General features: G+C 41.0%; 19 non-coding genes across 19 annotated transcripts; all 19 read right to left on the reverse strand.

Moving 5' to 3' along the window:
• Nucleotides 1-597: 597 nt before the first annotated feature.
• LOC148970169 (signal recognition particle RNA) lies at nt 598-896 on the reverse strand. The gene has a single exon (XR_016148818.1).
• A 622-nt stretch (nt 897-1,518) lies between these two features.
• On the reverse strand, nt 1,519-1,817 carry LOC148970170 (signal recognition particle RNA). The gene has a single exon (XR_016148904.1).
• Nucleotides 1,818-2,768: 951 nt separating this feature from the next.
• Nucleotides 2,769-3,067, reverse strand: LOC148970171 (signal recognition particle RNA). Its single transcript, XR_016148857.1, has one exon.
• Nucleotides 3,068-3,691: 624 nt separating this feature from the next.
• On the reverse strand, nt 3,692-3,990 carry LOC148970172 (signal recognition particle RNA). The gene has a single exon (XR_016148806.1).
• Nucleotides 3,991-4,612: 622 nt separating this feature from the next.
• Nucleotides 4,613-4,911, reverse strand: LOC148970173 (signal recognition particle RNA). The gene has a single exon (XR_016148891.1).
• A 950-nt stretch (nt 4,912-5,861) lies between these two features.
• On the reverse strand, nt 5,862-6,160 carry LOC148970174 (signal recognition particle RNA). The gene has a single exon (XR_016149031.1).
• Nucleotides 6,161-7,145: 985 nt separating this feature from the next.
• Nucleotides 7,146-7,444, reverse strand: LOC148970175 (signal recognition particle RNA). The gene has a single exon (XR_016148977.1).
• A 952-nt stretch (nt 7,445-8,396) lies between these two features.
• LOC148970176 (signal recognition particle RNA) lies at nt 8,397-8,695 on the reverse strand. The gene has a single exon (XR_016148779.1).
• Nucleotides 8,696-9,319: 624 nt separating this feature from the next.
• On the reverse strand, nt 9,320-9,618 carry LOC148970177 (signal recognition particle RNA). Its single transcript, XR_016148960.1, has one exon.
• Nucleotides 9,619-10,569: 951 nt separating this feature from the next.
• Nucleotides 10,570-10,868, reverse strand: LOC148970178 (signal recognition particle RNA). Its single transcript, XR_016148898.1, has one exon.
• A 625-nt stretch (nt 10,869-11,493) lies between these two features.
• On the reverse strand, nt 11,494-11,792 carry LOC148970179 (signal recognition particle RNA). The gene has a single exon (XR_016148817.1).
• A 622-nt stretch (nt 11,793-12,414) lies between these two features.
• On the reverse strand, nt 12,415-12,713 carry LOC148970180 (signal recognition particle RNA). The gene has a single exon (XR_016148926.1).
• A 945-nt stretch (nt 12,714-13,658) lies between these two features.
• On the reverse strand, nt 13,659-13,957 carry LOC148970181 (signal recognition particle RNA). Its single transcript, XR_016148801.1, has one exon.
• A 619-nt stretch (nt 13,958-14,576) lies between these two features.
• LOC148970182 (signal recognition particle RNA) lies at nt 14,577-14,875 on the reverse strand. Its single transcript, XR_016148996.1, has one exon.
• A 951-nt stretch (nt 14,876-15,826) lies between these two features.
• Nucleotides 15,827-16,124, reverse strand: LOC148970183 (signal recognition particle RNA). The gene has a single exon (XR_016149019.1).
• A 951-nt stretch (nt 16,125-17,075) lies between these two features.
• LOC148970184 (signal recognition particle RNA) lies at nt 17,076-17,374 on the reverse strand. Its single transcript, XR_016148753.1, has one exon.
• Nucleotides 17,375-17,995: 621 nt separating this feature from the next.
• Nucleotides 17,996-18,294, reverse strand: LOC148970185 (signal recognition particle RNA). The gene has a single exon (XR_016148927.1).
• A 951-nt stretch (nt 18,295-19,245) lies between these two features.
• On the reverse strand, nt 19,246-19,544 carry LOC148970186 (signal recognition particle RNA). Its single transcript, XR_016148791.1, has one exon.
• Nucleotides 19,545-20,168: 624 nt separating this feature from the next.
• Nucleotides 20,169-20,467, reverse strand: LOC148970187 (signal recognition particle RNA). The gene has a single exon (XR_016148970.1).
• Nucleotides 20,468-22,984: the final 2,517 nt, after the last annotated feature.

The raw sequence follows: 22,984 nt of genomic DNA on the forward strand, positions 1-22,984 counted from the left end.
TAGGGGCGGGGTAAGGGTCAGGTCATTCGTACGAATTCATACGAATTGGCCAATTCGTAAAATATGTACGATTTAGCAAAATCGTACTAATTCGTACGAGTGAGGTCGTAAGAATTCTTACGAATTACCCACTTTTTAATCATTCCTCGAATTCGTACGATTGGTCGTGAGATCGGCTTGAGCTGTCTAACCACATATAGGCCCTAGCCTGAGTTTTATTTTTTTGTATTTTTTTTTAGTACCTAGCCTATTTCTCTTAATCTATTCTAATTGGTAACTTTAAAAATAAAATGAAGTGATCTTACCTTAACAAATCAATCATTTGCTTTATCTATAGATTTTCAGCTGTTTGATCATTAAATATGTATTATAGGCTATTTTTAAAATACGGACAACTAAATTACATTTGTGAGACATTACAAAAATATAAGGCATTGGTGTAAATGTATCTAACAGGGAAGCCATATAGAAAAAATTTACTTTATTATGATAAATGAAGACTGGATTGGAAAGTTTTATTTGGCCATTAGTGGCTTTATTTTGTGTTCATTTGTTGTTGCTGCTGTTTATTAGATTCCACGGAATAACTGTTCACACAAAAGACCGAGTCTCGCTGTATCGCTCAGGCTGCACTGCAGAGTCTATTCACAGGCGCGATCCCACTACTGATCGACACGGGGACTTTGACCTGCTTCGTCTCCGACCTGGGCCGGTTCACCCCTTCTTAGGCGACCTGGTGGTCCCGGGCTCCCCCAGAAGCACCATATCGATACCGAACTTAGCACGGACACCCGATCGACATAGTCCACTGCAGTCCAGAACCCCTGAGCTCAAGCAATCCACCAGCCTCAACCTCCCAGTAGCTTGGACTACAGGCGCGCGCCACTGCACCCGGCGAGAGCTGTGAGAATCAGCGCTGCTACTGAATCCAGTGGCTCACAGCGCCCTCTAGTGTATGAAAACAAAATACCAGGGAATGATTAGGCAGGATCCGATGAACTAAAGCATTTTACAATCTCTTTGGTAGCTATATTGTTAAAGGTAAGTAGTACATTGTCTTATTTATGCATTTTTAATTGCTAAATTATTTTTGCACAATACATTTAGATTATAGCTATCTAACCACATGTAGGCCCTAGCCTGAGTTTTTTTTTTTTTTATCCACTAGCATATTTATCTTAATCTATTCTAATTGGTAACTTTAAAAATTAAATAAAGTGATCTTAGTTTAACAAATCAATCGTTTGCTTTATATATAGATTTTCAGCAGTTTGATCATTAAATATCTTTAATAGGCTATTTGTAAAATACGGACATCTAAACTACATTTGTGATACATTAAAAAATATAAGGCATTGGTGTAAATGTATCTAACAGGGAAGCCATATAGAAAAAATGTACTTTATTATAATAAATGAAGACTGGATTGGACAGTTTTATTTGGCCATTAAGGGCTTTATTTTATGTTCATTTGTTGTTGCTGTTATTTATTAGATTTCACAGAATAACTGTTCACACAAAAGAATGGGTCTCACTGTATCGCTCAGGCAGCACTGCAGTGTCTATTCCCAGGCACGATCCCACTACTGATCGACACGGGGACTTTGACCTGCTTCGTCTCCGACCTGGGCCGGTTCACCCCTCCTTAGGCGACCTGGTGGTCCCGGGCTCCCCCAGGAACACCATATCGATACCGAACTTAGCGCGGACACCCAATCGACATAGTCCACTGCAGTCCAGAACCCCCGAGCTCAAGAGATCCACCAGCCTCAGCCTCCCAGTAGCTTGGACTACAGGCACGCGCCACTGCACCCGGCAAGAGCTGTGAGAATCAGCGCTGCTCCTGAATCCAGTGGCTCACAGCACCCTCTAGTGTATGAAAACAAAATACCAGGGAATGATTAGGCAGGATCCGATGAACTAAAGCATTTTACAATCTCTTTTGTAGCTATATTGTTAAAGATAAGTAGTACATTGTCTTATTTATGCATTTTTTAATTGCTAAATTATTTTTGCACAACGCATTTAAATTATAGCTGTCCTACGCTATCTCACGACCAATTCGTATGAATTCGACGAATGATTAAAAAGTGGCTAATTCGTACTAATTCGTACAACCTCACTCATACGAATTCGTACGATTTGTCTAAACCCACGTGATGGTTAGGTTTAGGGGCGGGGTAAGGGTCAGGTCATTCGTACGAATTTATACGAATTGGCCAATTCGTAAAATATGTACGATTTAGCAAAATCGTACTAATTCGTACGAGTGAGGTCGTAAGAATTCTTACGAATTACCCACTTTTTAATCATTCCTCGAATTCGTACGATTGGTCGTGAGATCGGCTTGAGCTGTGTAACCACATATAGGCCCTAGCCTGAGTTTTTATTTTTTTGTATTTTTTTTTAGCAACTAGCCTATTTCTCTTAATCTATTCTAATTGGTAACTTTAAAAATAAAAAGAAGTGATCTTAGCTTAACAAATCAATCATTTGCTTTATCTATAGATTTTCAGCTATTTGATCATTAAATATGTATTATAGGCTATTTTTAAAATACGGACAACTAAATTACATTTGTGAGACATTACAAAAATATAAGGCATTGGTGTAAATGTATCTAACAGGGAAGCCATATAGAAAAAATTTACTTTATTATGATAAATGAAGACTGGATTGGAAAGTTTTATTTGGCCATTAGTGGCTTTATTTTGTGTTCATTTGTTGTTGCTGCTGTTTATTAGATTCCACAGAATAACTGTTCACACAAAAGACCGAGTCTCGCTGTATCGCTCAGGCTGCACTGCAGAGTCTATTCACAGGCGCGATCCCACTACTGATCGACACGGGGACTTTGACCTGCTTCGTCTCCGACCTGGGCCGGTTCACCCCTCCTTAGGCGACCTGGTGGTCCCGGGCTCCCCCAGAAGCACCATATCGATACCGAACTTAGCACGGACACCCGATCGACATAGTCCACTGCAGTCCAGAACCCCTGAGCTCAAGCAATCCACCACCCTCAACCTCCCAGTAGCTTGGACTACAGGCGCGCGCCACTGCACCCGGCGAGAGCTGTGAGAATCAGCGCTGCTACTGAATCCAGTGGCTCACAGCGCCCTCTAGTGTATGAAAACAAAATACCAGGGAATGATTAGGCAGGATCCGATGAACTAAAGCATTTTACAATCTCTTTGGTGGCTATATTGTTAAAGGTAAGTAGTACATTGTCTTATTTATGCATTTTTTAATTGCTAAATTATTTTTGCACAATACATTTAGATTATAGCTATCTAACCACATGTAGGCCCTAGCCTGAGTTTTTTTTTTTTTTTATCCACTAGCATATTTATCTTAATCTATTCTAATTGGTAACTTTAAAAATTAAATAAAGTGATCTTAGTTTAACAAATCAATCGTTTGCTTTATATATAGATTTTCAGCAGTTTGATCATTAAATATCTTTAATAGGCTATTTGTAAAATACGGACATCTAAACTACATTTGTGATACATTAAAAAATATAAGGCATTGGTGTAAATGTATCTAACAGGGAAGCCATATAGAAAAAATGTACTTTATTATAATAAATGAAGACTGGATTGGACAGTTTTATTTGGCCATTAAGGGCTTTATTTTATGTTCATTTGTTGTTGCTGTTATTTATTAGATTTCACAGAATAACTGTTCACACAAAAGAATGGGTCTCACTGTATCGCTCAGACTGCACTGCAGAGTCTATTCACAGGCGCGATCCCACTACTGATCGACACGGGGACTTTGACCTGCTTCGTCTCCGACCTGGGCCGGTTCACCCCTCCTTAGGCGACCTGGTGGTCCCGGGCTCCCCCAGAAGCACCATATCGATACCGAACTTAGCACGGACACCCGATCGACATAGTCCACTGCAGTCCAGAACCCCTGAGCTCAAGCAATCCACCAGCCTCAGCCTCCCAGTAGCTTGGACTACAGGCGCGCGCCACTGCACCCGGCGAGAGCTGTGAGAATCAGCGCTGCTACTGAATCCAGTGGCTCACAGCGCCCTCTAGTGTATGAAAACAAAATACCAGGGAATGATTAGGCAGGATCCGATGAACTAAAGCATTTTACAATCTCTTTGGTAGCTATATTGTTAAAGGTAAGTAGTACATTGTCTTATTTATGCATTTTTTAATTGCTAAATTATTTTTGCACAATACATTTAAATTATAGCTATCTAACCACATGTAGGCCCTAGCCTGAGTTTTTTTTTTTTTATCCACTAGCATATTTATCTTAATCTATTCTAATTGGTAACTTTAAAAATTAAATAAAGTGATCTTAGTTTAACAAATCAATCGTTTGCTTTATATATAGATTTTCAGCAGTTTGATCATTAAATATCTTTAATAGGCTATTTGTAAAATACGGACATCTAAACTACATTTGTGATACATTAAAAAATATAAGGCATTGGTGTAAATGTATCTAACAGGGAAGCCATATAGAAAAAATGTACTTTATTATAATAAATGAAGACTGGATTGGACAGTTTTATTTGGCCATTAAGGGCTTTATTTTATGTTAATTTGTTGTTGCTGTTATTTATTAGATTTCACAGAATAACTGTTCAGACAAAAGAATGGGTCTCACTGTATCGCTCAGGCAGCACTGCAGTGTCTATTCACAGGCACGATCCCACTACTGATCGCCACGGGGATTTTGACCTGCTTCGTCTCCGACCTGGGCCGGTTCACCCCTCCTTAGGCGACCTGGTGGTCCCGGGCTCCCCCAGGAACACCATATCGATACCGAACTTAGCGCGGACACCCAATCGACATAGTCCACTGCAGTACAGAACCCCTGAGCTCAAGAGATCCACCAGCCTCAGCCTCCCAGTAGCTTGGACTACAGGCACGCGCCACTGCACCCGGCGAGAGCTGTGAGAATCAGCGCTGCTCCTGAATCCAGTGGCTCACAGCGCCCTCTAGTGTATGAAAACAAAATACCAGGGAATGATTAGGCAGGATCCGATGAACTAAAGCATTTTACAATCTCTTTGGTAGCTATATTGTTAAAGATAAGTAGTACATTGTCTTATTTATGCATTTTTTAATTGCTAAATTATTTTTGCACAACGTATTTAAATTATAGCTGTCCTACGCTATCTCACGGCCAATTCGTACGAATTCGACGAATGATTAAAAAGTGGCTAATTCGTACTAATTCGTACAACCTCACTCATACGAATTCGTACGATTTGTCTAAACCCACGTGATGGTTAGGTTTAGGGGCGGGGTAAGGGTCAGGTCATTCGTACGAATTCATACGAATTGGCCAATTCGTAAAATATGTACGATTTAGCAAAATCGTACTAATTCGTACGAGTGAGGTCGTAAGAATTCTTACGAATTACCCACTTTTTAATCATTCCTCGAATTCGTACGATTGGTCGTGAGATCGGCTTGAGCTGTCTAACCACATATAGGCCCTAGCCTGAGTTTTATTTTTTTGTATTTTTTTTTAGCAACTAGCCTATTTCTCTTAATCTATTCTAATTGGTAACTTTAAAAATAAAATGAAGTGATCTTACCTTAACAAATCAATCATTTGCTTTATCTATAGATTTTCAGCTGTTTGATCATTAAATATGTATTATAGGCTATTTTTAAAATACGGACAACTAAATTACATTTGTGAGACATTACAAAAATATAAGGCATTGGTGTAAATGTATCTAACAGGGAAGCCATATAGAAAAAATTTACTTTATTATGATAAATGAAGACTGGATTGGAAAGTTTTATTTGGCCATTAGTGGCTTTATTTTGTGTTCATTTGTTGTTGCTGCTGTTTATTAGATTCCACGGAATAACTGTTCACACAAAAGACCGAGTCTCGCTGTATCGCTCAGGCTGCACTGCAGAGTCTATTCACAGGCGCGATCCCACTACTGATCGACACGGGGACTTTGACCTGCTTCGTCTCCGACCTGGGCCGGTTCACCCCTCCTTAGGCGACCTGGTGGTCCCGGGCTCCCCCAGAAGCACCATATCGATACCGAACTTAGCACGGACACCCGATCGACATAGTCCACTGCAGTCCAGAACCCCTGAGCTCAAGCAATCCACCAGCCTCAGCCTCCCAGTAGCTTGGACTACAGGCGCGCGCCACTGCACCCGGCGAGAGCTGTGAGAATCAGTGCTGCTACTGAATCCAGTGGCTCACAGCGCCCTCTAGTGTATGAAAACAAAATACCAGGGAATGATTAGGCAGGATCCGATGAACTAAAGCATTTTACAATCTCTTTGGTAGCTATATTGTTAAAGGTAAGTAGTACATTGTCTTATTTATGCATTTTTTAATTGCTAAATTATTTTTGCACAATACATTTAAATTATAGCTATCTAACCACATGTAGGCCCTAGCCTGAGGTTTTTTTTTTTTTATCCACTAGCATATTTATCTTAATCTATTCTAATTGGTAACTTTAAAAATTAAATAAAGTGATCTTAGTTTAACAAATCAATCGTTTGCTTTATATTAGGGCTGTGCAAAAGTTAATTGCGATTAATCGCATCCAAAATAAAAGTCTGTGTTTACATATATATTTGTGTGTGCTGTATATAATTATTTTGTATATATAAATACACACACATGCATGTATATGTTTAAGAAAATGTGTTATTCCTATATAAAATATTTATATTTATATAATATAGATTATGTATTTATATATATATACAAAATTTAAGAGCAAATAATTCTTAAATATATGCATGCATGCATAGGTATTTATATATACAAAATAATTATATACAGCACACACAAATATATTATGTAAAACAGACTTTTATTTTGGATGCGATTAATCGCAATTAACTTTTGCACAGCCCTACTTTATATATAGATTTTCAGCAGTTTGATCATTAAATATCTTTAATAGGCTATTTGTAAAATACGGACATCTAAACTACATTTGTGATACATTAAAAAATATAAGGCATTGGTGTAAATGTATCTAACAGGGAAGCCATATAGAAAAAATGTACTTTATTATAATAAATGAAGACTGGATTGGACAGTTTTATTTGGCCATTAAGGGCTTTATTTTATGTTCATTTGTTGTTGCTGTTATTTATTAGATTTCACAGAATAACTGTTCACACAAAAGAATGGGTCTCACTGTATCGCTCAGGCAGCACTGCAGTGTCTATTCACAGGCACGATCCCACTACTGATCGCCACGGGGACTTTGACCTGCTTCGTCTCCGACCTGGGCCGGTTCACCCCTCCTTAGGCGACCTGGTGGTCCCGGGCTCCCCCAGGAACACCATATCGATACCGAACTTAGCGCGGACACCCAATCGACATAGTCCACTGCAGTCCAGAACCCCTGAGCTCAAGAGATCCACCAGCCTCAGCCTCCCAGTAGCTTGGACTACAGGCACGCGCCACTGCACCTGGCGAGAGCTGTGAGAATCAGCGCTGCTCCTGAATCCAGTGGCTCACAGCGCCCTCTAGTGTATGAAAACAAAATACCAGGGAATGATTAGGCAGGATCCGATGAACTAAAGCATTTTACAATCTCTTTGGTAGCTATATTGTTAAAGATAAGTAGTACATTGTCTTATTTATGCATTTTTTAATTGCTAAATTATTTTTGCACAACGCATTTAAATTATAGCTGTCCTACGCTATCTCACGACCAATTCGTACAAATTCGACGAATGATTAAAAAGTGGCTAATTCGTACTAATTCGTACAACCTCACTCATACGAATTTGTACGATTTGTCTAAACCCACGTGATGGTTAGGTTTAGGGGCGGGGTAAGGGTCAGGTCATTAGTACGAATTCATACGAATTGGCCAATTCGTAAAATATGTACGATTTAGCAAAATCGTACTAATTCGTACGAGTGAGGTCGTAAGAATTCTTACGAATTACCCACTTTTTAATCATTCCTCGAATTCGTACGATTGGTCGTGAGATCGGCTTGAGCTGTCTAACCACATATAGGCCCTAGCCTGAGTTTTTATTTTTTTGTATTTTTTTTTTAGCAACTAGCCTATTTCTCTTAATCTATTCTAATTGGTAACTTTAAAAATAAAATGAAGTGATCTTACCTTAACAAATCAATCATTTGCTTTATCTATAGATTTTCAGCTATTTGATCATTAAATATGTATTATAGGCTATTTTTAAAATACGGACAACTAAATTACATTTGTGAGACATTACAAAAATATAAGGCATTGGTGTAAATGTATCTAACAGGGAAGCCATATAGAAAAAATTTACTTTATTATGATAAATGAAGACTGGATTGGAAAGTTTTATTTGGCCATTAGTGGCTTTATTTTGTGTTCATTTGTTGTTGCTGCTGTTTATTAGATTCCACAGAATAACTGTTCACACAAAAGACCGAGTCTCGCTGTATCGCTCAGGCTGCACTGCAGAGTCTATTCACAGGCGCGATCCCACTACTGATCAACACGGGGACTTTGACCTGCTTCGTCTCCGACCTGGGCCGGTTCACCCCTCCTTAGGCGACCTGGTGGTCCCGGGCTCCCCCAGAAGCACCATATCGATACCGAACTTAGCACGGACACCCGATCGACATAGTCCACTGCAGTCCAGAACCCCTGAGCTCAAGCAATCCACCAGCCTCAGCCTCCCAGTAGCTTGGACTACAGGCACGCGCCACTGCACCCGGCGAGAGCTGTGAGAATCAGCGCTGCTACTGAATCCAGTGGCTCACAGCGCCCTCTAGTGTATGAAAACAAAATACCAGGGAATGATTAGGCAGGATCCGATGAACTAAAGCATTTTACAATCTCTTTGGTAGCTATATTGTTAAAGGTAAGTAGTACATTGTCTTATTTATGCATTTTTTAATTGCTAAATTATTTTTGCACAATACATTTAAATTATAGCTATCTAACCACATGTAGGCCCTAACTTGAGTTTTTTTTATTTTTTATCCACTAGCATATTTATCTTAATCTATTCTAATTGGTAACTTTAAAAATTAAATAAAGTGATCTTAGTTTAACAAATCAATCGTTTGCTTTATATATAGATTTTCAGCAGTTTGATCATTAAATATCTTTAATAGGCTATTTGTAAAATACGGACATCTAAACTACATTTGTGATACATTAAAAAATATAAGGCATTGGTGTAAATGTATCTAACAGGGAAGCCATATAGAAAAAATGTACTTTATTATAATAAATGAAGACTGGATTGGACAGTTTTATTTGGCCATTAAGGGCTTTATTTTATGTTCATTTGTTGTTGCTGTTATTTATTAGATTTCACAGAATAACTGTTCACACAAAAGAATGGGTCTCACTGTATCGCTCAGGCAGCACTGCAGTGTCTATTCCCAGGCACGATCCCACTACTGATCGACACGGGGACTTTGACCTGCTTCGTCTCCGACCTGGGCCGGTTCACCCCTCCTTAGGCGACCTGGTGGTCCCGGGCTCCCCCAGGAACACCATATCAATACCGAACTTAGCGCGGACACCCAATCGACATAGTCCACTGCAGTCCAGAACCCCCGAGCTCAAGAGATCCACCAGCCTCAGCCTCCCAGTAGCTTGGACTACAGGCACGCGCCACTGCACCCGGCAAGAGCTGTGAGAATCAGCGCTGCTCCTGAATCCAGTGGCTCACAGCGCCCTCTAGTGTATGAAAACAAAATACCAGGGAATGATTAGGCAGGATCCGATGAACTAAAGCATTTTACAATCTCTTTTGTAGCTATATTGTTAAAGATAAGTAGTACATTGTCTTATTTATGCATTTTTTAATTGCTAAATTATTTTTGCACAACGCATTTAAATTATAGCTGTCCTACGCTATCTCACGACCAATTCGTATGAATTCGACGAATGATTAAAAAGTGGCTAATTCGTACTAATTCGTACAACCTCACTCATACGAATTCGTACGATTTGTCTAAACCCACGTGATGGTTAGGTTTAGGGGCGGGGTAAGGGTCAGGTCATTCGTACGAATTTATACGAATTGGCCAATTCGTAAAATATGTACGATTTAGCAAAATCGTACTAATTCGTACGAGTGAGGTCGTAAGAATTCTTACGAATTACCCACTTTTTAATCATTCCTCGAATTCGTACGATTGGTCGTGAGATCGGCTTGAGCTGTGTAACCACATATAGGCCCTAGCCTGAGTTTTTATTTTTTTGTATTTTTTTTTAGCAACTAGCCTATTTCTCTTAATCTATTCTAATTGGTAACTTTAAAAATAAAAAGAAGTGATCTTAGCTTAACAAATCAATCATTTGCTTTATCTATAGATTTTCAGCTATTTGATCATTAAATATGTATTATAGGCTATTTTTAAAATACGGACAACTAAATTACATTTGTGAGACATTACAAAAATATAAGGCATTGGTGTAAATGTATCTAACAGGGAAGCCATATAGAAAAAATTTACTTTATTATGATAAATGAAGACTGGATTGGAAAGTTTTATTTGGCCATTAGTGGCTTTATTTTGTGTTCATTTGTTGTTGCTGCTGTTTATTAGATTCCACAGAATAACTGTTCACACAAAAGACCGAGTCTCGCTGTATCGCTCAGGCTGCACTGCAGAGTCTATTCACGGGCGCGATTCCACTACTGATCGACACGGGGACTTTGACCTGCTTCGTCTCCGACCTGGGCCGGTTCACCCCTCCTTAGGCGACCTGGTGGTCCCGGGCTCCCCCAGAAGCACCATATCGATACCGAACTTAGCACGGACACCCGATCGACATAGTCCACTGCAGTCCAGAACCCCTGAGCTCAAGCAATCCACCACCCTCAACCTCCCAGTAGCTTGGACTACAGGCGCGCGCCACTGCACCCGGCGAGAGCTGTGAGAATCAGCGCTGCTACTGAATCCAGTGGCTCACAGCGCCCTCTAGTGTATGAAAACAAAATACCAGGGAATGATTAGGCAGGATCCGATGAACTAAAGCATTTTACAATCTCTTTGGTAGCTATATTGTTAAAGGTAAGTAGTACATTGTCTTATTTATGCATTTTTTAATTGCTAAATTATTTTTGCACAATACATTTAGATTATAGCTATCTAACCACATGTAGGCCCTAGCCTGAGTTTTTTTTTTTTTTTTATCCACTAGCATATTTATCTTAATCTATTCTAATTGGTAACTTTAAAAATTAAATAAAGTGATCTTAGTTTAACAAATCAATCGTTTGCTTTATATATAGATTTTCAGCAGTTTGATCATTAAATATCTTTAATAGGCTATTTGTAAAATACGGACATCTAAACTACATTTGTGATACATTAAAAAATATAAGGCATTGGTGTAAATGTATCTAACAGGGAAGCCATATAGAAAAAATGTACTTTATTATAATAAATGAAGACTGGATTGGACAGTTTTATTTGGCCATTAAGGGCTTTATTTTATGTTCATTTGTTGTTGCTGTTATTTATTAGATTTCACAGAATAACTGTTCACACAAAAGAATGGGTCTCACTGTATCGCTCAGACTGCACTGCAGTGTCTATTCACAGGCACGATCCCACTACTGATCGACACGGGGACTTTGACCTGCTTCGTCTCCGACCTGGGCCGGTTCACCCCTCCTTAGGCGACCTGGTGGTCCCGGGCTCCCCCAGAAGCACCATATCGATACCGAACTTAGCACGGACACCCGATCGACATAGTCCACTGCAGTCCAGAACCCCTGAGCTCAAGCAATCCACCAGCCTCAGCCTCCCAGTAGCTTGGACTACAGGCGCGCGCCACTGCACCCGGCGAGAGCTGTGAGAATCAGCGCTGCTACTGAATCCAGTGGCTCACAGCGCCCTCTAGTGTATGAAAACAAAATACCAGGGAATGATTAGGCAGGATCCGATGAACTAAAGCATTTTACAATCTCTTTGGTAGCTATATTGTTAAAGGTAAGTAGTACATTGTCTTATTTATGCATTTTTTAATTGCTAAATTATTTTTGCACAATACATTTAAATTATAGCTATCTAACCACATGTAGGCCCTAGCCTGAGTTTTTTTTTTTTTATCCACTAGCATATTTATCTTAATCTATTCTAATTGGTAACTTTAAAAATTAAATAAAGTGATCTTAGTTTAACAAATCAATCGTTTGCTTTATATATAGATTTTCAGCAGTTTGATCATTAAATATCTTTAATAGGCTATTTGTAAAATACGGACATCTAAACTACATTTGTGATACATTAAAAAATATAAGGCATTGGTGTAAATGTATCTAACAGGGAAGCCATATAGAAAAAATGTACTTTATTATAATAAATGAAGACTGGATTGGACAGTTTTATTTGGCCATTAAGGGCTTTATTTTATGTTAATTTGTTGTTGCTGTTATTTATTAGATTTCACACAATAACTGTTCAGACAAAAGAATGGGTCTCACTGTATCGCTCAGGCAGCACTGCAGTGTCTATTCACAGGCACGATCCCACTACTGATCGCCACGGGGATTTTGACCTGCTTCGTCTCCGACCTGGGCCGGTTCACCCCTCCTTAGGCGACCTGGTGGTCCCGGGCTCCCCCAGGAACACCATATCGATACCGAACTTAGCGCGGACACCCAATCGACATAGTCCACTGCAGTACAGAACCCCTGAGCTCAAGAGATCCACCAGCCTCAGCCTCCCAGTAGCTTGGACTACAGGCACGCGCCACTGCACCTGGCGAGAGCTGTGAGAATCAGCGCTGCTCCTGAATCCAGTGGCTCACAGCGCCCTCTAGTGTATGAAAACAAAATACCAGGGAATGATTAGGCAGGATCCGATGAACTAAAGCATTTTACAATCTCTTTGGTAGCTATATTGTTAAAGATAAGTAGTACATTGTCTTATTTATGCATTTTTTAATTGCTAAATTATTTTTGCACAACGCATTTAAATTATAGCTGTCCTACGCTATCTCACGACCAATTCGTACGAATTCGACGAATGATTAAAAAGTGGCTAATTCGTACTAATTCGTACAACCTCACTCATACGAATTCGTACGATTTGTCTAAACCCACGTGATGGTTAGGTTTAGGGGCGGGGTAAGGGTCAGGTCATTCGTACGAATTTATACGAATTGGCCAATTCGTAAAATATGTACGATTTAGCAAAATCATACTAATTCGTACGAGTGAGGTCGTAAGAATTCTTACGAATTACCCACTTTTCAATCTTTCCTCGAATTCGTACGATTGGTCGTGAGATCGGCTTGAGCTGTGTAACCACATATAGGCCCTAGCCTGAGTTTTTATTTTTTTGTATTTTTTTTTAGCAACTAGCCTATTTCTCTTAATCTATTCTAATTGGTAACTTTAAAAATAAAAAGAAGTGATCTTAGCTTAACAAATCAATCATTTGCTTTATCTATAGATTTTCAGCTGTTTGATCATTAAATATGTATTATAGGCTATTTTTAAAATACGGACAACTAAATTGTGAGACATTACAAAAATATAAGGCATTGGTGTAAATGTATCTAACAGGGAAGCCATATAGAAAAAAATTACTTTATTATGATAAATGAAGACTGGATTGGAAAGTTTTATTTGGCCATTAGTGGCTTTATTTTGTGTTCATTTGTTGTTGCTGCTGTTTATTAGATTCCACGGAATAACTGTTCACACAAAAGACCGAGTCTCGCTGTATCGCTCAGGCTGCACTGCAGAGTCTATTCACAGGCGCGATCCCACTACTGATCGACACGGGGACTTTGACCTGCTTCGTCTCCGACCTGGGCCGGTTCACCCCTCCTTAGGCGACCTGGTGGTCCCGGGCTCCCCCAGAAGCACTATATCGATACCGAACTTAGCACGGACACCCGATCGACATAGTCCACTGCAGTCCAGAACCCCTGAGCTCAAGCAATCCACCAGCCTCAGCCTCCCAGTAGCTTGGACTACAGGCGCGCGCCACTGCACCCGGCGAGAGCTGTGAGAATCAGTGCTGCTACTGAATCCAGTGGCTCACAGCGCCCTCTAGTGTATGAAAACAAAATACCAGGGAATGATTAGGCAGGATCCGATGAACTAAAGCATTTTACAATCTCTTTGGTAGCTATATTGTTAAAGGTAAGTAGTACATTGTCTTATTTATGCATTTTTTAATTGCTAAATTATTTTTGCACAATACATTTAAATTATAGCTATCTAACCACATGTAGGCCCTAGCCTGAGTTTTTTTTTTTTTATCCACTAGCATATTTATCTTAATCTATTCTAATTGGTAACTTTAAAAATTAAATAAAGTGATCTTAGTTTAACAAATCAATCGTTTGCTTTATATATAGATTTTCAGCAGTTTGATCATTAAATTTCTTTAATAGGCTATTTGTAAAATACGGACATCTAAACTACATTTGTGATACATTAAAAAATATAAGGCATTGGTGTAAATGTATCTAACAGGGAAGCCATATAGAAAAAATGTACTTTATTATAATAAATGAAGACTGGATTGGACAGTTTTATTTGGCCATTAAGGGCTTTATTTTATGTTCATTTGTTGCTGTTATTTATTAGATTTCACAGAATAACTGTTCACACAAAAGAATGGGTCTCACTGTATCGCTCAGGCAGCACTGCAGTGTCTATTCACAGGCACGATCCCACTACTGATCGCCACGGGGATTTTGACCTGCTTCATCTCCGACCTGGGCCGGTTCACCCCTCCTTAGGCGACCTGGTGGTCCCGGGCTCCCCCAGGAACACCATATCGATACCGAACTTAGCGCGGACACCCAATCGACATAGTCCACTGCAGTCCAGAACCCCTGAGCTCAAGAGATCCACCAGCCTCAGCCTCCCAGTAGCTTGGACTACAGGCACGCGCCACTGCACCTGGCGAGAGCTGTGAGAATCAGCGCTGCTCCTGAATCCAGTGGCTCACAGCGCCCTCTAGTGTATGAAAACAAAATACCAGGGAATGATTAGGCAGGATCCGATGAACTAAAGCATTTTACAATCTCTTTGGTAGCTATATTGTTAAAGATAAGTAGTACATTGTCTTATTTATGCATTTTTTAATTGCTAAATTATTTTTGCACAACGCATTTAAATTATAGCTGTCCTACGCTATCTCACGACCAATTCGTACGAATTCGACGAATGATTAAAAAGTGGCTAATTCGTACTAATTCGTACAACCTCACTCATACGAATTTGTACGATTTGTCTAAACCCACGTGATGGTTAGGTTTAGGGGCGGGGTAAGGGTCAGGTCATTAGTACGAATTCATACGAATTGGCCAATTCGTAAAATATGTACGATTTAGCAAAATCGTACTAATTCGTACGAGTGAGGTCGTAAGAATTCTTACGAATTACCCACTTTTTAATCATTCCTCGAATTCGTACGATTGGTCGTGAGATAGGCTTGAGCTGTCTAACCACATATAGGCCCTAGCCTGAGTTTTTATTTTTTTGTATTTTTTTTTAGCAACTAGCCTATTTCTCTTAATCTATTCTAATTGGTAACTTTAAAAATAAAAAGAAGTGATCTTAGCTTAACAAATCAATCATTTGCTTTATCTATAGATTTTCAGCTATTTGATCATTAAATATGTATTATAGGCTATTTTTAAAATACGGACAACTAAATTACATTTGTGAGACATTACAAAAATATAAGGCATTGGTGTAAATGTATGTAACAGGGAAGCCATATAGAAAAAATGTACTTTATTATAATAAATGAAGACTGGATTGGACAGTTTTATTTGGCCATTAAGGGCTTTATTTTATGTTCATTTGTTGTTGCTGTTATTTATTAGATTTCACAGAATAACTGTTCACACAAAAGAATGGGTCTCACTGTATCGCTCAGGCAGCACTGCAGTGTCTATTCCCAGGCACGATCCCACTACTGATCGACATGGGGACTTTGACCTGCTTCGTCTCCGACCTGGGCCGGTTCACCCCTCCTTAGGCAACCTGGTGGTCCCGGGTTCCCCAGGAACACCATATCGATACCGAACTTAGCGCGGACACCCAATCGACATAGTCCACTGCAGTCCAGAACCCCCGAGCTCAAGAGATCCACCAGCCTCAGCCTCCCAGTAGCTTGGACTACAGGCACGCGCCACTGCACCCGGCAAGAGCTGTGAGAATCAGCGCTGCTCCTGAATCCAGTGGCTCACAGCGCCCTCTAGTGTATGAAAACAAAATACCAGGGAATGATTAGGCAGGATCCGATGAACTAAAGCATTTTACAATCTCTTTTGTAGCTATATTGTTAAAGATAAGTAGTACATTGTCTTATTTATGCATTTTTTAATTGCTAAATTATTTTTGCACAACGCATTTAAATTATAGCTGTCCTACGCTATCTCACGACCAATTCGTATGAATTCGACGAATGATTAAAAAGTGGCTAATTCGTACTAATTCGTACAACCTCACTCATACGAATTCGTACGATTTGTCTAAACCCACGTGATGGTTAGGTTTAGGGGCGGGGTAAGGGTCAGGTCATTCGTACGAATTTATACGAATTGGCCAATTCGTAAAATATGTACGATTTAGCAAAATCGTACTAATTCGTACGAGTGAGGTCGTAAGAATTCTTACGAATTACCCACTTTTTAATCATTCCTCGAATTCGTACGATTGGTCGTGAGATCGGCTTGAGCTGTGTAACCACATATAGGCCCTAGCCTGAGTTTTTATTTTTTTGTATTTTTTTTTAGCAACTAGCCTATTTCTCTTAATCTATTCTAATTGGTAACTTTAAAAATAAAAAGAAGTGATCTTAGCTTAACAAATCAATCATTTGCTTTATCTATAGATTTTCAGCTATTTGATCATTAAATATGTATTATAGGCTATTTTTAAAATACGGACAACTAAATTACATTTGTGAGACATTACAAAAATATAAGGCATTGGTGTAAATGTATCTAACAGGGAAGCCATATAGAAAAAATTTACTTTATTATGATAAATGAAGACTGGATTGGAAAGTTTTATTTGGCCATTAGTGGCTTTATTTTGTGTTCATTTGTTGTTGCTGCTGTTTATTAGATTCCACAGAATAACTGTTCACACAAAAGACCGAGTCTCGCTGTATCGCTCAGGCTGCACTGCAGAGTCTATTCACAGGCGCGATCCCACTACTGATCGACACGGGGACTTTGACCTGCTTCGTCTCCGACCTGGGCCGGTTCACCCCTCCTTAGGCGACCTGGTGGTCCCGGGCTCCCCCAGAAGCACCATATCGATACCGAACTTAGCACAGACACCCGATCGACATAGTCCACTGCAGTCCAGAACCCCTGAGCTCAAGCAATCCACCAGCCTCAGCCTCCCAGTAGCTTGGACTACAGGCGCGCGCCACTGCACCCGGCGAGAGCTGTGAGAATCAGCGCTGCTACTGAATCCAGTGGCTCACAGCGCCCTCTAGTGTATGAAAACAAAATACCAGGGAATGATTAGGCAGGATCCGATGAACTAAAGCATTTTACAATCTCTTTGGTAGCTATATTGTTAAAGGTAAGTAGTACATTGTCTTATTTATGCATTTTTTAATTGCTAAATTATTTTTGCACAATACATTTAAATTATAGCTATCTAACCACATGTAGGCCCTAGCCTGAGTTTTTTTTTTTTATCCACTAGCATATTTATCTTAATCTATTCTAATTGGTAACTTTAAAAATTAAATAAAGTGATCTTAGTTTAACAAATCAATCGTTTGCTTTATATATAGATTTTCAGCAGTTTGATCATTAAATATCTTTAATAGGCTATTTGTAAAATACGGACATCTAAACTACATTTGTGATACATTAAAAAATATAAGGCATTGGTGTAAATGTATCTAACAGGGAAGCCATATAGAAAAAATGTACTTTATTATAATAAATGAAGACTGGATTGGACAGTTTTATTTGGCCATTAAGGGCTTTATTTTATGTTAATTTGTTGTTGCTGTTATTTATTAGATTTCACAGAATAACTGTTCAGACAAAAGAATGGGTCTCACTGTATCGCTCAGGCAGCACTGCAGTGTCTATTCACAGGCACGATCCCACTACTGATCGCCACGGGGATTTTGACCTGCTTCGTCTCCGACCTGGGCCGGTTCACCCCTCCTTAGGCGACCTGGTGGTCCCGGGCTCCCCCAGGAACACCATATCGATACCGAACTTAGCGCGGACACCCAATCGACATAGTCCACTGCAGTACAGAACCCCTGAGCTCAAGAGATCCACCAGCCTCAGCCTCCCAGTAGCTTGGACTACAGGCACGCGCCACTGCACCTGGCGAGAGCTGTGAGAATCAGCGCTGCTCCTGAATCCAGTGGCTCACAGCGCCCTCTAGTGTATGAAAACAAAATACCAGGGAATGATTAGGCAGGATCCGATGAACTAAAGCATTTTACAATCTCTTTGGTAGCTATATTGTTAAAGATAAGTAGTACATTGTCTTATTTATGCATTTTTTAATTGCTAAATTATTTTTGCACAACGCATTTAAATTATAGCTGTCCTACGCTATCTCACGACCAATTCGTACGAATTCGACGAATGATTAAAAAGTGGCTAATTCGTACTAATTCGTACAACCTCACTCATACGAATTCGTACGATTTGTCTAAACCCACGTGATGGTTAGGTTTAGGGGCGGGGTAAGGGTCAGGTCATTCGTACGAATTTATACGAATTGGCCAATTCGTAAAATATGTACGATTTAGCAAAATCATACTAATTCGTACGAGTGAGGTCGTAAGAATTCTTACGAATTACCCACTTTTCAATCTTTCCTCGAATTCGTACGATTGGTCGTGAGATCGGCTTGAGCTGTGTAACCACATATAGGCCCTAGCCTGAGTTTTTATTTTTTTGTATTTTTTTTTAGCAACTAGCCTATTTCTCTTAATCTATTCTAATTGGTAACTTTAAAAATAAAAAGAAGTGATCTTAGCTTAACAAATCAATCATTTGCTTTATCTATAGATTTTCAGCTATTTGATCATTAAATATGTATTATAGGCTATTTTTAAAATACGGACAACTAAATTACATTTGTGAGACATTACAAAAATATAAGGCATTGGTGTAAATGTATCTAACAGGGAAGCCATATAGAAAAAATTTACTTTATTATGATAAATGAAGACTGGATTGGAAAGTTTTATTTGGCCATTAGTGGCTTTATTTTGTGTTCATTTGTTGTTGCTGCTGTTTATTAGATTCCACAGAATAACTGTTCACACAAAAGACCGAGTCTCGCTGTATCGCTCAGGCTGCACTGCAGAGTCTATTCACAGGCGCGATCCCACTACTGATCGACACGGGGACTTTGACCTGCTTCGTCTCCGACCTGGGCCGGTTCACCCCTCCTTAGGCGACCTGGTGGTCCCGGGCTCCCCCAGAAGCACCATATCGATACCGAACTTAGCACGGACACCCGATCGACATAGTCCACTGCAGTCCAGAACCCCTGAGCTCAAGCAATCCAACAGCCTCAACCTCCCAGTAGCTTGGACTACAGGCGCGCGCCACTGCACCCGGCGAGAGCTGTGAGAATCAGCGCTGCTACTGAATCCAGTGGCTCACAGCGCCCTCTAGTGTATGAAAACAAAATACCAGGGAATGATTAGGCAGGATCCGATGAACTAAAGCATTTTACAATCTCTTTGGTAGCTATATTGTTAAAGGTAAGTAGTACATTGTCTTATTTATGCATTTTTTAATTGCTAAATTATTTTTGCACAATACATTTAAATTATAGCTATCTAACCACATGTAGGCCCTAGCCTGAGTTTTTTTTTTTTTTTATCCACTAGCATATTTATCTTAATCTATTCTAATTGGTAACTTTAAAAATTAAATAAAGTGATCTTAGTTTAACAAATCAATCGTTTGCTTTATATATAGATTTTCAGCAGTTTGATCATTAAATATCTTTAATAGGCTATTTGTAAAATACGGACATCTAAACTACATTTGTGATACATTAAAAAATATAAGGCATTGGTGTAAATGTATCTAACAGGGAAGCCATATAGAAAAAATGTACTTTATTATAATAAATGAAGACTGGATTGGACAGTTTTATTTGGCCATTAAGGGCTTTATTTTATGTTCATTTGTTGTTGCTGTTATTTATTAGATTTCACAGAATAACTGTTCAGACAAAAGAATGGGTCTCACTGTATCGCTCAGGCAGCACTGCAGTGTCTATTCACAGGCACGATCCCACTACTGATCGCCACGGGGATTTTGACCTGCTTCGTCTCCGACCTGGGCCGGTTCACCCCTCCTTAGGCGACCTGGTGGTCCCGGGCTCCCCCAGGAACACCATATCGATACCGAACTTAGCGCGGACACCCAATCGACATAGTCCACTGCAGTCCAGAACCCCTGAGCTCAAGAGATCCACCAGCCTCAGCCTCCCAGTAGCTTGGACTACAGGCACGCGCCACTGCACCTGGCGAGAGCTGTGAGAATCAGCGCTGCTCCTGAATCCAGTGGCTCACAGCGCCCTCTAGTGTATGAAAACAAAATACCAGGGAATGATTAGGCAGGATCCGATGAACTAAAGCATTTTACAATCTCTTTGGTAGCTATATTGTTAAAGATAAGTAGTACATTGTCTTATTTATGCATTTTTTAATTGCTAAATTATTTTTGCACAACGCATTTAAATTATAGCTGTCCTACGCTATCTCACGACCAATTTCGTACGAATTCGACGAATGATTAAAAAGTGGCTAATTCGTACTAATTCGTACAACCTCACTCATACGAATTCGTACGATTTGTCTAAACCCACGTGATGGTTAGGTTTAGGGGCGGGGTAAGGGTCAGGTCATTCGTACGAATTTATACGAATTGGCCAATTCGTAAAATATGTACGATTTAGCAAAATCATACTAATTCGTACGAGTGAGGTCGTAAGAATTCTTACGAATTACCCACTTTTCAATCTTTCCTCGAATTCGTACGATTGGTCGTGAGATCGGCTTGAGCTGTGTAACCACATATAGGCCCTAGCCTGAGTTTTTATTTTTTTGTATTTTTTTTTAGCAACTAGCCTATTTCTCTTAATCTATTCTAATTGGTAACTTTAAAAATAAAAAGAAGTGATCTTAGCTTAACAAATCAATCATTTGCTTTATCTATAGATTTTCAGCTATTTGATCATTAAATATGTACATACATACATACATCTTCTTCCGCTCATCCGGGGCCGGGTCGCGGGGGCAGCAGTCTAAGCAGAGATGCCCAGACTTCCCTCTCCCTAGACACTTCCTCCAGCTCTTCTGGGGGGATACCGAGGCGTTCCCAGGCCAGCCGGGAGACATAGTCTCTCCAGCGTGTCCTAGGTCTTCCCCGGGGCCTCCGCCCAGTGGGACGTGCCCGGAACACCTCCCCAGGAAGGCGTCCAGGAGGCATCCGGAACAGATGCCCGAGCCACCTCAGCTGACCCCTCTCGATGTGGAGGAGCAGCGGCTCTACTCTGAGCTCCTCCCGAGTGACCGAGCTTCTCACCCTATCTCTAAGGGATCGCCCAGCCACCCTGCGGAGAAAGCTCATTTCGGCCGCCTGTATCCGGGATCTTGTCCTTTCGGTCATGACCCAAAGCTCATGACCATAGGTGAGAGTAGGAACGTAGATTGACTGGTAAATCGAGAGCTTTGCCTTACGGCTCAGCTCCTTCTTCACCACAACAGATCGGTACATCGACCGCATTACTGCTGAAGCTGCACCGATCCGTCTGTCAATCTCCCGTTCCATCCTTCCCTCACTCGTGAACAAAACCCCAAGATACTTAAACTCCTCCACTTGAGGAAGGATCTCTCCACCAACCTGAAGTGGGCAAGCCACCCTTTTCCGGCTGAGGACCATGGCCTCGGATTTGGAGGTGCTTATTTTCATCCCAGCCGCTTCACACTCGGCTGCAAACCGTCCCAGTGCATGTTGAAGGTCCTGGTATGAAGGGGCCAACACGACAACATCATCCGCGAAGAGCAGAGACGAAATCGTGTGGTCCCCAAACCTGACACCCTCCGGCCCCTGGCTGCGCCTAGAAATTCTGTCCATAAAAATTATGAACAGAACCGGCGACAAAGGGCAGCCCTGCCGGAGTCCAACATGCACCGGGAAGAAGTCTGACTTACTACCGGCAATGCGAACCAAGCTCCTGCTTCGGTCATACAGGGACCGGACAGCCCTTAGCAAAGGACCCCGGACCCCATATTCCCGGAGCACCCTCCACAGGCCGCCTCGGGGGACACAGTCGAATGCCTTCTCCAAATCCACAAAACACATGTGGACTGGTTGGGCAAACTCCCATGAACCCTCCAGCACCCTGTAGAGAGTATAGAGCTGGTCCAGTGTTCCACGGCCAGGACGAAAACCGCACTGTTCCTCCTGAATCCGAGGTTCCACTATCGGCCGTATTCTCCTCTCCAGTACCCTGGCATAGACTTTCCCAGGGAGGCTGAGAAGTGTGATCCCCCTATAGTTGGAACACACCCTCCGGTCCCCCTTCTTAAAAAGAGGAACCACCACCCCGGTCTGCCATCCCAGAGGCACTGTCCCCGACCGCCACGCGATGCTGCAGAGGCGTGTCAACCAAGACAGCCCCACAGCATCCAGAGACTTAAGGTATTCGGGGCGGATCTCATCCACCCCCGGTGCCTTGCCACCGAGGAGTTTCTTGACTACCTCGGTGACCTCAGCTAGGGTGATGGACGAGTCCACCTCCGAACCCTCAGCCTCTGCTTCCTCAATGGAAGACGTGACGGCGGGATTGAGGAGGTCCTCGAAGTATTCCTTCCACCGTCCGACGACATCCCCAGTCGAGGTCAACAGCCGCCCACCCCTACTGTAAACAGCATTGGTAGGGGACTGTTTCCCCCTTCTGAGGCGCCGGACAGTTTGCCAGAATTTCTTCGAGGCCAGCCGATAGTCCTTCTCCATGGCCTCACCGAACTCCTCCCAGGC

This window comes from Pimephales promelas, chromosome 21 (assembly GCF_988280905.1).
Source record: "Pimephales promelas chromosome 21, fPimPro1.hap1.1, whole genome shotgun sequence".
In the NCBI taxonomy this organism is placed as follows: domain Eukaryota; kingdom Metazoa; phylum Chordata; class Actinopteri; order Cypriniformes; family Leuciscidae; genus Pimephales; species Pimephales promelas.